Source organism: Mesocricetus auratus, unplaced genomic scaffold (assembly GCF_017639785.1).
Source record: "Mesocricetus auratus isolate SY011 unplaced genomic scaffold, BCM_Maur_2.0 Super-Scaffold_100014, whole genome shotgun sequence".
Lineage (NCBI taxonomy): Eukaryota > Metazoa > Chordata > Mammalia > Rodentia > Cricetidae > Mesocricetus > Mesocricetus auratus.
Genome location: NW_024429197.1, coordinates 17,805,299 through 17,817,061, shown reverse-complemented (window position 1 = coordinate 17,817,061; position 11,763 = coordinate 17,805,299). Strand labels below are relative to the sequence as shown.

Genomic DNA, 11,763 nt, shown 5'->3' with positions numbered 1-11,763 from the left:
TGTTCTCTTCTGATTGAGCTAATTATGCTGATTGAATTTCCTCCCTCTCCCTTCGGAGCCTCGTCTGCCGCCTCCTCTCCTGTCTCTCCCACCGCTCCCGGTAGAGAAAGAAAGGGAAGGTTTCCTTAATGTGACTGGTAATTGTTATGCACACAGTGTCAGATGTTAATGTTGGCCCTGATTGACAGCTAATCAGCCCATCAGCTGTACAAAAAGAGTGAATAACTCGGTAATTTGATTTCCCCTGATTCCCCTGCGTGGGACGGCAGGGAAGTCTAAATTAGCAATCAGGGAGGCTGTGGCAGATCCTGGAGGGCAGCGAGGAGGATGAGGAACCAGGGACTGGGGCACAGCTGCGACCAGGGGCCGTTTCCATGGTCGGGAGCCCCGCTGGCGGAGAGCAGCTCAGAGTTGCGCCCAGAGCGTGGGGTGATGGTCCCATTCCAGGGCTCCCTTTCTTGGGGCTAGCATCTGAGAGGGAGCACCTGGGGGCGTCGACCTGTACCATCTTCTGGAACCCCGAGGTGAGAGAGAGGGCGAGGGCATTTCCTAGGTGTGGCAGTGGCTCTCCACACCCCAAGTCTCTAGAAGGAGGTTGCCAGGGTTTCTACAGGGTGACCCAAATTCTTCTCATGCTGGGGAATAGAAGTCCCTTAGCTCAGTTTCTGGCAGATTCCTTTCAGGTAAAATGGAATACCTGGGGATGAAGTGGTCTTAAATGAGGCCTCTCTGGTCCTCGTGGGCAGATGTGTGTGTGTGTGTGTGTGTGTGTGTGTGTGTGTGTGTGTGTGTGTGTGTGTGTGTGTATCTCACTACAGGCATCCAATGGTGAATGGGTCCAGGACTGGGCCAAGTATTTCTATTACACAGGGACAGAAAAACAACACTCTTGCATGTGTTTCACAGTAAGTTGGCAGCTAGGACTCAAATCCAGGGCAGCTCCAGCTTCTTGCCTAGTGGGTGGGTGGGTAAGCAGGTATTTCTACTGTGGCCTGTCCCAAGTGGTCACTTCCTGCCCACACCTTCTGAACATGGCCATGAAGTCTGAACCTGGGACACCCCTATCCTGAAATCACACACGTGACTATAGCTACACAGGTGTGTCTCTGAGGCTGGGGAGCACAGACACTTGCCTGAGATCACTTTAGGAGCTACAGTTGCAGCTGGGGTCAGCCCAGACCCTCCTGTTTATTCTTTCCACTCTGCCAGAGGAACTAGGTGTGTTGGGATTGGCATTGGCAACAGCTCGCCATGGAGATGCCAGGCCTCCTGATGGCAACAGATCACAGTTGATCTTGGGTGGTGGAGGCAGCTCGGGGCTTTCCCAGAGGTGACTGAGGAGGAGGCAGAGCTTCAGGTTTGCCACCCTGGGTGTTCTGGGAACATGGTGGCCCTGACCAGAGTGTTCATTCCTGCTGTGTTACAGGCGCCAGCCATTCAAGGGTTAGGACTTTCCCATTGGGCTTCAGAGGCCACCTCCCTTCCAGATCTCTGTCATTTTTCCTAAAGGATGCATGTTGACTGTGGACACTGGCCCTGCCGTGTACAGAATTAACTTCTGCACATCCTAGGCAGGGGCTGGGTGGGGGAAGATCAGCATCTTCAAGGCTGAGACTTTGGGGAGCTGCATCCCTGGGAGACTGTTGAGAGCTGGAGGATGGGGCAGGGGGGAAGCAGCAGCTAGAGTGCTAAGAGTGAGCAAGGCTCAGGTAAGGGACAGGGCTTGGGCCTCAGCTTCTAGCAAAGTACAGGGAGGCCTTGGGGGTACAAGGCAAGGTTTCATCCCAGTGAAGAAGTACCGGATGCAGATGGGAGGAGAATGAGAGGGTGGAGGGATGAGTGTGACCAGAATGTGTTCTATATTCATATGAACCTATCAAAGTACAAATTAACAAAAAGGGAAAAGTCCATGACTTAGTTAGGGTTACTATTGCTATGATGAGACACCATGGCTGAAAGCAAATGGGAAGGAAAAGGCTTGTTTGGCTTACACTTCCACATTGTAGTCTATCATTGAAGGAAGTCAGGACAGGAACACAGATGGGGCAGAAACCTGGAGGCAGGAGCCGATGCAGAGGCCATGGAGGGCTGCGGCTTACTGGCTTGCTGCCCATGGCTTGCTCAGCCTGCTTTCTTATAGATGCCAGGACCACCAGTCCAGGGATGGATAGCACCACCCATAATGGGCTGGGTCTTCTCCTATCAATTACTAATTAAGAAAATGTCCTCCAGGCTTGCCTACACCCAGTCTTATGGTGGCATTTTTTTCAATTTAGGCTCCCTCTTCTCTGGTGATTCTAACTTGTGTCGAGTTGACATAAAACTAGCCAGGACAGTGCAAGAAACTACCAGAGCCAAGAAGAACCTAAGAAGATATGAGAACCAAATGAGCAAATGTGATTCTGAAAGTGAAAAGGAACATTAGGGGAAACCAAGGAAATCTAAATAAACTGTGAATATTGGGACCCTGTTTTTAAAAAGGGCTTGGGGCGGTGGTGCTGGGTATGAAGAGAGACTCTTAAGGCCAGACTTGATATCTAATCTTCCTGAGGAACTCTGTGAAGCTGCCTGAGGTAGGTGCAAGGGGGGGGGGCACTGAATAATCCATGCTGCTGAACTGGCCAACAGGCCTGGCTTCCAGACAGCCAGTGTGCCTGAGCAAGTGCGTCACAAAAGGGCACCAGGCAGGGTGCTGAGCTACCTCAGGACACCGTGGGGCCTGAGCAGATCTCTGCTCTCACAGAGTACACTGTGTGAGCATGCATTCCTGTGTGGGGGGGGATGTTGGGAGCAGGGGGGTGACATTACAACAACTCTTACAGGACAGTGGTAGTGGTTGCTACCATGGTTTGAGCTCCACCTTTGGACCGGGCTCTAATTTAAGGGCTTCGACTTGATAAACTTGTTAAATTCTCTAAAGGGAGCACCCCCAATTCTCCTGGAGGCCAATCAGCTGAGAAGCAGTAGGGCTGACCCTGGACCTGGGCTCTTTCAGTAGTCACATGAATGTCCTTCTGAATGGTACTGAGGCCATGGAGAAAACCCAGGACCCGCTGAAGTGGGTAGCACTGGGAGACTCACAGAGAACCCACTCCCCATGCATCATGTTCTCCTAGGAACCAGAAGGAGAGTTGGTTAGGATCCCACCTCCCAGTCAACGCCAGCACGGCTCCCAGGAAGGCAGAGCTACTGAGGCTCACCAAGTGGCATGAGTGCCAGCTCTGGGCCATGGGACCTGTTCTCACCGTTAGTTCTTGGTGGTAATGGTGGGGAGTGTAGACCCTGAAGGACTTCCACCCCCACATCTCTGAGTGCGTCTGAGAGACCCTGCTGACCCGCTGGCACTGTCCATGGCTGCCCTTACAGTCTGACCTGGAAGTTGGTACCACAAGCATTGCAGACATGAATAACACACTAGGAAGGGTGGGTGACTGCCACTCCACTGAAACCTGGAAGAGCTCTCAGTACTTGGGAGGTGGAGGCATGGAGAATCAGGAGTTCAAGACTGGCCTTGTTTACATTTTGAGTCAGAGGCCAGCCTGGACAATATGAAATCTGGTCTTAAAAACCAAACCAGGCAAAAAGCAGGCCTGTACCTTAGATTCGTGAGCTGAGACCGTAGTGGTATCTGATGTCCTGTTGTCCCTGGCCCTACTCCAGCTCTCGTGTGGATTTGCTGAAAGAGTCAAGTTCATGCTGAGGGCACAGGGCCAGTGATGCGGTGGCTGGGGTATTTAGTATCAACTGAGGATGGAGTCAGGCACACAGGGATTCGGCTGGGTATGGGCTGAACCAGAGGTCAAAAATGCAGAGAGAATAAGGGCTGTCCAGCCCAGCAGTGGGCCTGGAGGTTTGGCAGTGTTGCTCGAGAGCTCCTAAGGGGGCTTTGCTGGGGTGGGCAGAAGGAGACAACCGTATTGGCAAGTTCTGTTCTCTCCCACCTTGTGGAACACGGTGCCTTGTGGGCTAACTGAGGTCACTTAGGTAAAGGCAACCAGCCAGGAACAAGCCCCCCGGAGACCTGGCTGAGTTGCATGTGACCCTCCCTTCCAGATTAGCCATGACCTCTGCCACAGCCGCTTTTGGGGCTTGCAAGGCAGGAGCCCTCCTGGAGCAGGGTGTCCAAGGCTGGGTCAGGATGTACTGAACCTCACGTGAAGGTTTTTCCTGGTGGTGTGCCATCTCAGCCACCCCAGAGCTCACAGTGCTTCTTCTACAGCCTCCATCCTTTTCTGTGGGGGAGGGAGTGGTGGGAGGGATTGGGAAAGGTCACAGCGGTTGGAGAAATGAAAGGAGATCAGAGACTCAGGGGCTTCCAGGCAGCCTAGTGTGGAAGTTACTGTCACAGTTCAAAAGTTAAACTAAAGCCTGTGTGTGTGTGTGTGTGTGTGTGTGTGTGTGTGTGTGTGTGTGTGTGTGGTAAGTATACAGGAATGGCTTCTAAGGAGCCAGAAGGAGGTGGCCATGGAAGGGTCAGAGCCCCATCACTAGGCTGGCCTTGAGCCAAGCTCCTAAACCCAGCCTGGAACTTGGTCTAATATGAATAGCAGGAGAAGTGCCTCCCCACTGTTCCAGAAGCTTCTTAATCCACCAGAGCCTTGAAGGGAGAAGCAGAGATGCCCAGAGGGGAGCTTTTGAGGGATGCTATTTTGCATCTTAATTGCATGCTAAGTAGGCCCGTGGGCAGGGCCAGCTGCAGAACATTAGTAGCCACCAAACTGTGGTGACTCAGGCCATGGGGCCTTAAAATATTCATGTTCCTCTGTGGAATTCAGAGCCCGTGAGGGAGAATGCAGTGCTAGGAAGTGGAAACAGGGACCTGTTGGCAGCAGCCCGGTGGAAGGTGGGAAAGATGGACGGAGGTCCTGAGGCCTCCCTCTGTTCCCTGGCTCCACGCCCTTGCAGCTCCTTGTGGAGTCTCCGGTCTTCCTGGGAGGGCTCTGCCTCTGTGGCCTAGAGCCTGCTGCCCGGGGCTACTGTTCCTTCTGGGTCCATGTGAGGACAGAATCTAGTTTCCAGTTAGGGCACAGGAGTGGGGAGTCCTAGAAGTGTTTCCTGAGATGGAGTGGGTGGAGGACACAGTGGCAGAGGAATCTGGAAGGCAGTGGGGTTGTGTTGGCTCCACCCCTTTCATCCAGCTCTGGGAAGTTCTCTGTCCTTCGAAGGAAGAATTGGGCCATGTGCCTGCTGCTCAGAGCATCATGAAGCTTACTGGAAGTGGCTCTTAACCCTGCACCAACTTCTGGGTGTTCCAAGTTCATGCAGCAGTCATCAGCGCCCTCTGCGGGACACATGCCCCTCTGACCCAGGGGAAGCTGACTGAGACACCCCCACTCCCACCCCCAAGCTCCGGGATACAGAAAGGGCTGATGAGGAGAGCCAGGGAAGGGGGATGCGTGGTCTCTCCCTCCCCACAAATGACATCTGGGGGTGCAGTGGAGTACTTAACTGATGGGTGACCCGGGTTCTGGGACATAATCACAAGGTGAGAGGGAGTCGATGCTGTTTCCAGCTGGGCTGTTTGCACTTTCTGCTGAGCAGCCAAGCTGGCTGGTGTGGGGGTGCTTAAGCCAAGGTGCCTGGAGAGCTCTTGGGAAGGCCGATCTTGGAAGGACTTCCTGAATGAATGTCTGAGATCTGAGGCAGGGAGGACTGCCACAGGAGGAGCGAGCCAGGACTTGGGGCTCCTCCCCGATGGAGAAAGGCAAGCTTGGGAAAGGATCTGGGAACAGGCCTAGGGCAGTTCTGCTCTGTTCAGATATTCAGTAAGTGGTGTGGCTGAGTGGCAGAGGGGCCCATGATGGCTCTAGAAGCCTTTAGAAGCCCCGACGAGGACAGGAGTCGGAGGTTGGATGGAGTACTAGCATGTGAGGGTTTGGGATGGGGCGGGGCCAGGGGAGTCTGGCTTCTTCACAGAGGACATGGCCTTCAGCACTCTGCCTTCCTCCTTGTCTCATTTTCACTGTTTCTTGAGTGCTGCATTTTTTTTCCAGGCAGTGAGGAAGAAGGCCACATCCACAGTGGTCTAGATGGCACTAGAATCCCTGGATTTTACTCGCTCTTGCTAAGAGTAACTGAAGCCTCATAATCCAGCAAAGCCCCAGCCTGGAGCAGGAGCAGACAGACTCAGTGTGAGGAGAGGGTAGAGCCTTGAACACCCTCTCCCATAGCTTCTTTGCTGTTCGCCTCAGAAGTGAGTCAGGGTCCTTAATGTACAAGGAGGAGGTCTTGGACATGTTACACAAGCTCACTGCTGGTCCCCTTCCCCCCCCCATTGTGTGACATAAGCAAGCACACATATGGTTCTCTCATATATCAACTGTAATAATCATACTGGTTCCCTAACACTGCAGAGCAAACTCCTCAGCAGTAAGCAGCTAAAAATCACACACAGTGGTTACCTTAATTCCTGTGGACTGGAGTTGGGGCCCAACTCAGGTAAGGCCCTGCTGGACTCTCACAGAGCTGCTGCCCCAGTAGAAGGCCACACTGGAGAAGAGTCCACAGGATGCAGCTTCTCCAAGGCTGTGAGGCGACTCTCAGGTCCCTGCTGCATTTGTTTGGTCAGGGCTGCCCTCAGTTTCTGGTGACATGGACCTCTCCAGTCAGCTCTATCAGAACGAGAGCAGGAAGAGTCAGTGGGAGAAATGGTGGTGAGACAGAGAGAGAGAGAGAGAGAGAGAGAGAGAGAGAGAGAGAGAGAGAGAGAGAGAGAGAGTCTCACATGTACATATATAAGTAGGACAGATACTGTAGTATCTTATAATCTAGTCATGGAACTGACAGGTGGTCTCCTTTGCCCTCTTCTCCTCATTAGACAGATACAAACCATCATGCCCAGTCACTCAGAGGATCCAGAAGCGGACTGAAGGACATGAGGGTCCCTGGCAGCTGGAATACAGCGCTATTGGTTTTGTAGGAAATTGCTGATTTCATGAGGCCTTAGCATGGGAGCTGGTGCCTGGTACTGATGTTCTCACAGTAGATGTTGTATTCTTAAAGCCAGGCTGGACCAAGACAACATAGAGGCCAAGGCTTCTCTCCAGTTCCTCTTGTTGGCTCAACACCCCGGGGAGAGGCATATTCCACGTCTCTATCTCAAATCTAATCCACCATCTCCCCCTTCCTTGAATACTACTGAACATCACCTTTTTCTTTCACCTTAGACAGGTCTATAGCATTTGAAGTTTACAGATTTCTTAGAAATGGCAATGAAAGGTATGTATGTATGTATATATATATACATATATATATATATTATCTGGGAAGAAAAATTGGGAAGTTTACCTCTCTGTCAAATAAACAGAGCTGTGACTGGTGTTTCAGGATTGATGCAGCTCTTTTATGTACATTTGACAGCTCCAGCTTGTTTCTGACAGCTACAAGGTTTCTCTCTCTCCAGAAAAACTGGGGGAGGGAGTCACGTGATACCTTCCTACACAGAGTGCACTGCTCATGTTAAAGATGAGGAGATTATGATTCAGAGTAGCGAGGGTCCTGGTCCAAGGTCACAAAAATTGTGGAACCAGAATGTGAGAGACTGTGCAGGTTCTTTGTAACTCATCCATTCATCCATCCAACCATTCATTAGAGACATAACTTTCAGTCCCTGTGAGGGGCCACACTCTGAATCTGGGTACTGGGGGTCGGTCCCATGAGCTCGCTCTTGGATTAGCCTTAAAGAGTTTTAACATCTTCCAGATTGGGCTCGTCTCTAAACTAAAGAATTTTGACATCCTCCAGATTGGGCTAGTCTCCCTTTCCTGCTTCTGCTGCTAAACATGGGGCTGTACTTTGGGAGGGTTCTGGAGCCATTGGTTTGAGAAAGCCATTGGTGACAGAAAGATCCAAGATTCTAGGAGACAAGGAGCATATGAGATACAGTAGTTGGGCATTAGGTGGCTAAACATGAGCTGCCATGAAAATGGGGACCAAAGTTTATGGACTGAGGCAAAGCTTGACCCTTCCCCTGGGGTCCTTCTCTACCCGGCTAAAACCTAGCCTCTACCCTCCATGGCCCTTCAGGAGTTAAAACCCAGGCTGCTGCCTTCCTGCCCAGTGAGCCAGGTGATGGGATTGTGCTTAATGGTAATTTGGAAGAGTTTGGTCAACTAGAAATACATAAGGAGATGGAAATATGAAAATGCCCTGGGAGTTTGTACAGTTGGTATATTGTAGCTCAACCAGCTGTTAACTCCACCTCGGGAGAGATGGGAGAAAGAATTGCAGCCAGCTTCACATTTGTGGTCTAAACCTTTGCACTGGAGAAGCTGAGGGAGGCTTCTGTGTCTCCAGGAATATAACCCATGCTGCACTGCCTAGGCAATCCTTCAACTCAGGACATTCATGTACCAGGAACTCTGCTAGGCACTGCACATAGGGGACTGAGTCTGTCCTAGAACATGAGTATAGTCCACGAGTAGCCAAGACTGGGAAGAAAAGAAGACATTAGTGGGGTTCAGGGAGGGAGGGAGGGAAACAGAGACAGAGAGAGAGAGAGAGAGAGAGAGAGAGAGAGAGAGAGAGAGAGAGAGAGAGAGAGAGAGAGAGAGAGAGAGAGAGAGAGAGAGAGAGAGATTATGGGATTCTAGATGAACAGTTGGTGCCTTTACTAATTCTAGGGAACTTGTAAGTGCACCCATCTCTCTGCTCTACCACACTCCATTCCATTTTCTAGCTGTGTATCTTTGGGGAAATGTCCTAACCATTCTGAACTTCAAATGTCTCATGTATGAAGGAGACTAACCATCTCTGCCACAGGATTATGTGAGGGAAAGTGCACTGAAGCTTCTTATCAGCTGTGAAATGTTCTGTGCACGTGAAATGTTATGACTTCAATAGGAACAAGCTGCATCCATTCTCTTTTTTTCTCTTCTGCATCAAATTAGGATCAAACTTCTTTGTGATCCAGGGCACCCTACTCATGGTTTGCCATTCAGGGCCAAACATGGGAGACTGTGACTCTGGTGGAAAAGGGCTAAAATATTTGAATTGACTGAAACTTAGAAATGTTAACAGGAAGTAGACATGATGTGACTTGCAGATTGTGTGCAAATGAGTGAGATCAGCTGAGGATACTCAGAAACGGTTTCACAGGGCCTGGCCTCAGTGGGTGTCTGGGGGTTTGAATGAGAAGGGCATATATGTATGAATACTTGATCTCCAGTTGGTGGGATTGTTTGGGAAGGATTAGGAGGTGTGGTCGTGTTGGAGGAGGTGTGTCACTAGGGTAGGCTTTGAGGTTTCAAAAGATGACAATGCCATTCTCCATGTGCTCTCTGTCTCCCAGCTGTGGCTTGAGATGTGAGCTCTCCGTTGCTGCTCCAGATACCTGCCACCTGCTGGCTCGGTTCTGCATCGTGGACTCTGATTCTCTGAAACTATGAACTCCAAATAAACGTTTTCAAATATAAGTTTTCTTGTGCATGGTGTCTCATCATAGCAATAGGAAATAACCAATACAGCAGGCTGTAGGGTCCTCTTGTTTCACTCTCCCACAAGGACCACCACACAGTTCCAGTCAGAGGGGCTTTTGATATTCCAGAACAGAAACCCAGTCCAGAGAAGGAACCTGGCTCTTGGCCCTGTTCTTCCAGGTGCCCCCTCCTGGAATGTTCCTCAAAACTCCTCCTTGTAGGTGGCCCTTCCAGCATTTCCTTCCTGTGCTGGGACCCTTCCTCTCTCAGGTGCCTGGCAACTGTTCTTGATGTGTCCAAGAGAAGCTGCCTCAGCCTGGAGCCCTGAGTGGTTTCTGTCCTGGAACCCTCACTGCATTCCCTCCTACAGGGAGGGTCCTGGGACTGTGGGTTTTTTTTTTTTTTACAAAACTTCAGTGAACAAACGACGTTGCTTGCAAACTGTGATTCCAGTGGGTGTCACTGGCTACCCTACCTCTTGGTGTCTCTGTACCTCTTCTACTAAGGTCCTGGTGGAGAAGTAGGCCCCTGGCCCAAGGCATCCCTCCAACCCACTCCATCACCACTGGTGGATCACCTCCATCAGGCTGTGACATGCAGGGATAAAAGCTGTTCTCAGATGCACCCTGTTCTCCATAGTTACACGATGAGAGCAGACTCCTTCCTCACCGTGGCATGCTCCTAAGCCTGGCTATCCGTTTTGGTACCCTATCTCCTAAAGTTTCTAGAGAATACTGATGCTTGCTCCACTCTGAATCAACAGAATCAGAATTTCAGAAGAAGATAGGTGAAGTTCCGGGAGTGCTTCTAGGACAGTGTCTAGGACCGTGAGCCCTTGCTTCAGAGAAAGAAAACTGCTCAGCTTTGCCTTCTCAGCCACCCCAGCCCTTGAAGTTTCCCCTCGCGAGGTTCAGTGTTCCAGCCTCTCTTCATTTTTGCTACCATGCACTTCACATCCCCCAAGCTGGGCAACATCACTTGAGAAATATGACTTCTCCGCTGAACTGGGCTGTCTAGGAAAAGACCAGTCCTCCCTCCCTTGCTGGGATGTTATATCTTTAGTAATATGATTATGAATCAAATAAGCCCTTTCTATTCACAGTCCTCATACGTAAGGGCAGCCAGCCTGTTCCACCTAGTAACACCTCCATATTCCTTCTTTGCTTCCAGTGACCTATGAAGGCCTGTTTAAGTAGGCTGAAAAGTTACTTCAATGGAAACATTCATTAGGTTCCAGCTGGACTCTGGGAAAAGTTCTGTAGGCTTCTGCATTATTACCAACTTCTGTCTCAACAGGTCTGTCCTGAGGTTATCTGCTCTCATCATCCCTGCTTTGGAAGGTTTATAACAGACATCTACCTCCCAATCCCTGACACCCGCTCCTCTTGAATGTAAATATCAGATTCCATTAAAATAGCATTAGCATGGGGCACCTGTAATTAATTTTCTTGGGAGAATGAATAGTTCAGAAGGCATGCAACAGAGCAGGGCCTCACACATGGCTCAGTTCATTTATCCTAATTGATTTATATAAGAATTGTGGGGGCATTGGGACTTACACCCACTGACTGACAGCAGGGGTGCCACGTGGGCCCTGGAGTTGGGGAAGGCAGCAAGATGGATAGCTGGAGCCGAGGCCAGCGGGCTGATCACAAACAACATAATGGACCGGCCTCGGAGGTGGGCCGGCCCTGGAAGCTTTTAGAGGCTCTCAGCAGCCCTTGTAGTGCACCCAGATTACACACTGAGCTATTTCACATCATTAAACCCTCCTATCTCATCCCTGGGTACCACACATGCTCTCAGCATCAGGCTGGGCTTCAAAGCAACAGCTCTGCCAAAGCAGGTGTAGCCACTGCAGCAAGCTGACCCTGGGATGCTGAGCCACATTTGGCAGCTGTTTGTTCGCTTGCTGGCCTCACAGCCGTGAGAGGACTCCATCTGCTTCACCTATCTCTTTAGGCTCCTGCTGTTGTTGCACTGGAGGCTGGGGGTGGGTATCGCTGGTGTCCTAGACCCTTTGCGAGACTCCAGTGCCACAGTCTCCCTCCCTCTGCTTTGGCCTCAAACCCAATCTTCCTCATCTGACTGACATCCGTGGGCACTAGGAATAGTCCCTCAGGGCTGGACCATCCTGGGGGATCAATCTGCTTCTGTTCTTCTCCTGAAGCAGGAACTAGGTATCAACAAAGCAACACAGGTATCAGGGACAGACTCTGGATCTATGACACTATCTCTGGCCTCTTGGATTTCTGTTCAGTGATGTAGCTGTATGTTCCTCTCTAGGGCTTTTTTTCAGTAGATCTCTCATGTAGCCTGGGTTGGCTTTGAAGTTGCTATGTAGCTG

At 50.8% G+C, this 11,763-nt stretch overlaps 1 long non-coding RNA gene across 2 annotated transcripts; it reads left to right on the top strand.

The window, feature by feature from the left end:
- The first annotated feature begins 317 nt into the window (after nucleotides 1–317).
- LOC121143937 lies at nucleotides 318–9,413 on the top strand. Of its 2 annotated transcripts, none has more exons than XR_005881253.1 (3): nucleotides 318–524; nucleotides 2,277–2,573; nucleotides 9,290–9,413. It is a non-coding gene; the product is annotated as an uncharacterized LOC121143937 (long non-coding RNA). The 2 variants fall into 2 exon arrangements; XR_005881252.1 differs by lacking the exon at nucleotides 318–524 and adding an exon at nucleotides 1,101–1,357.
- The last annotated feature ends 2,350 nt before the right edge of the window (nucleotides 9,414–11,763 follow it).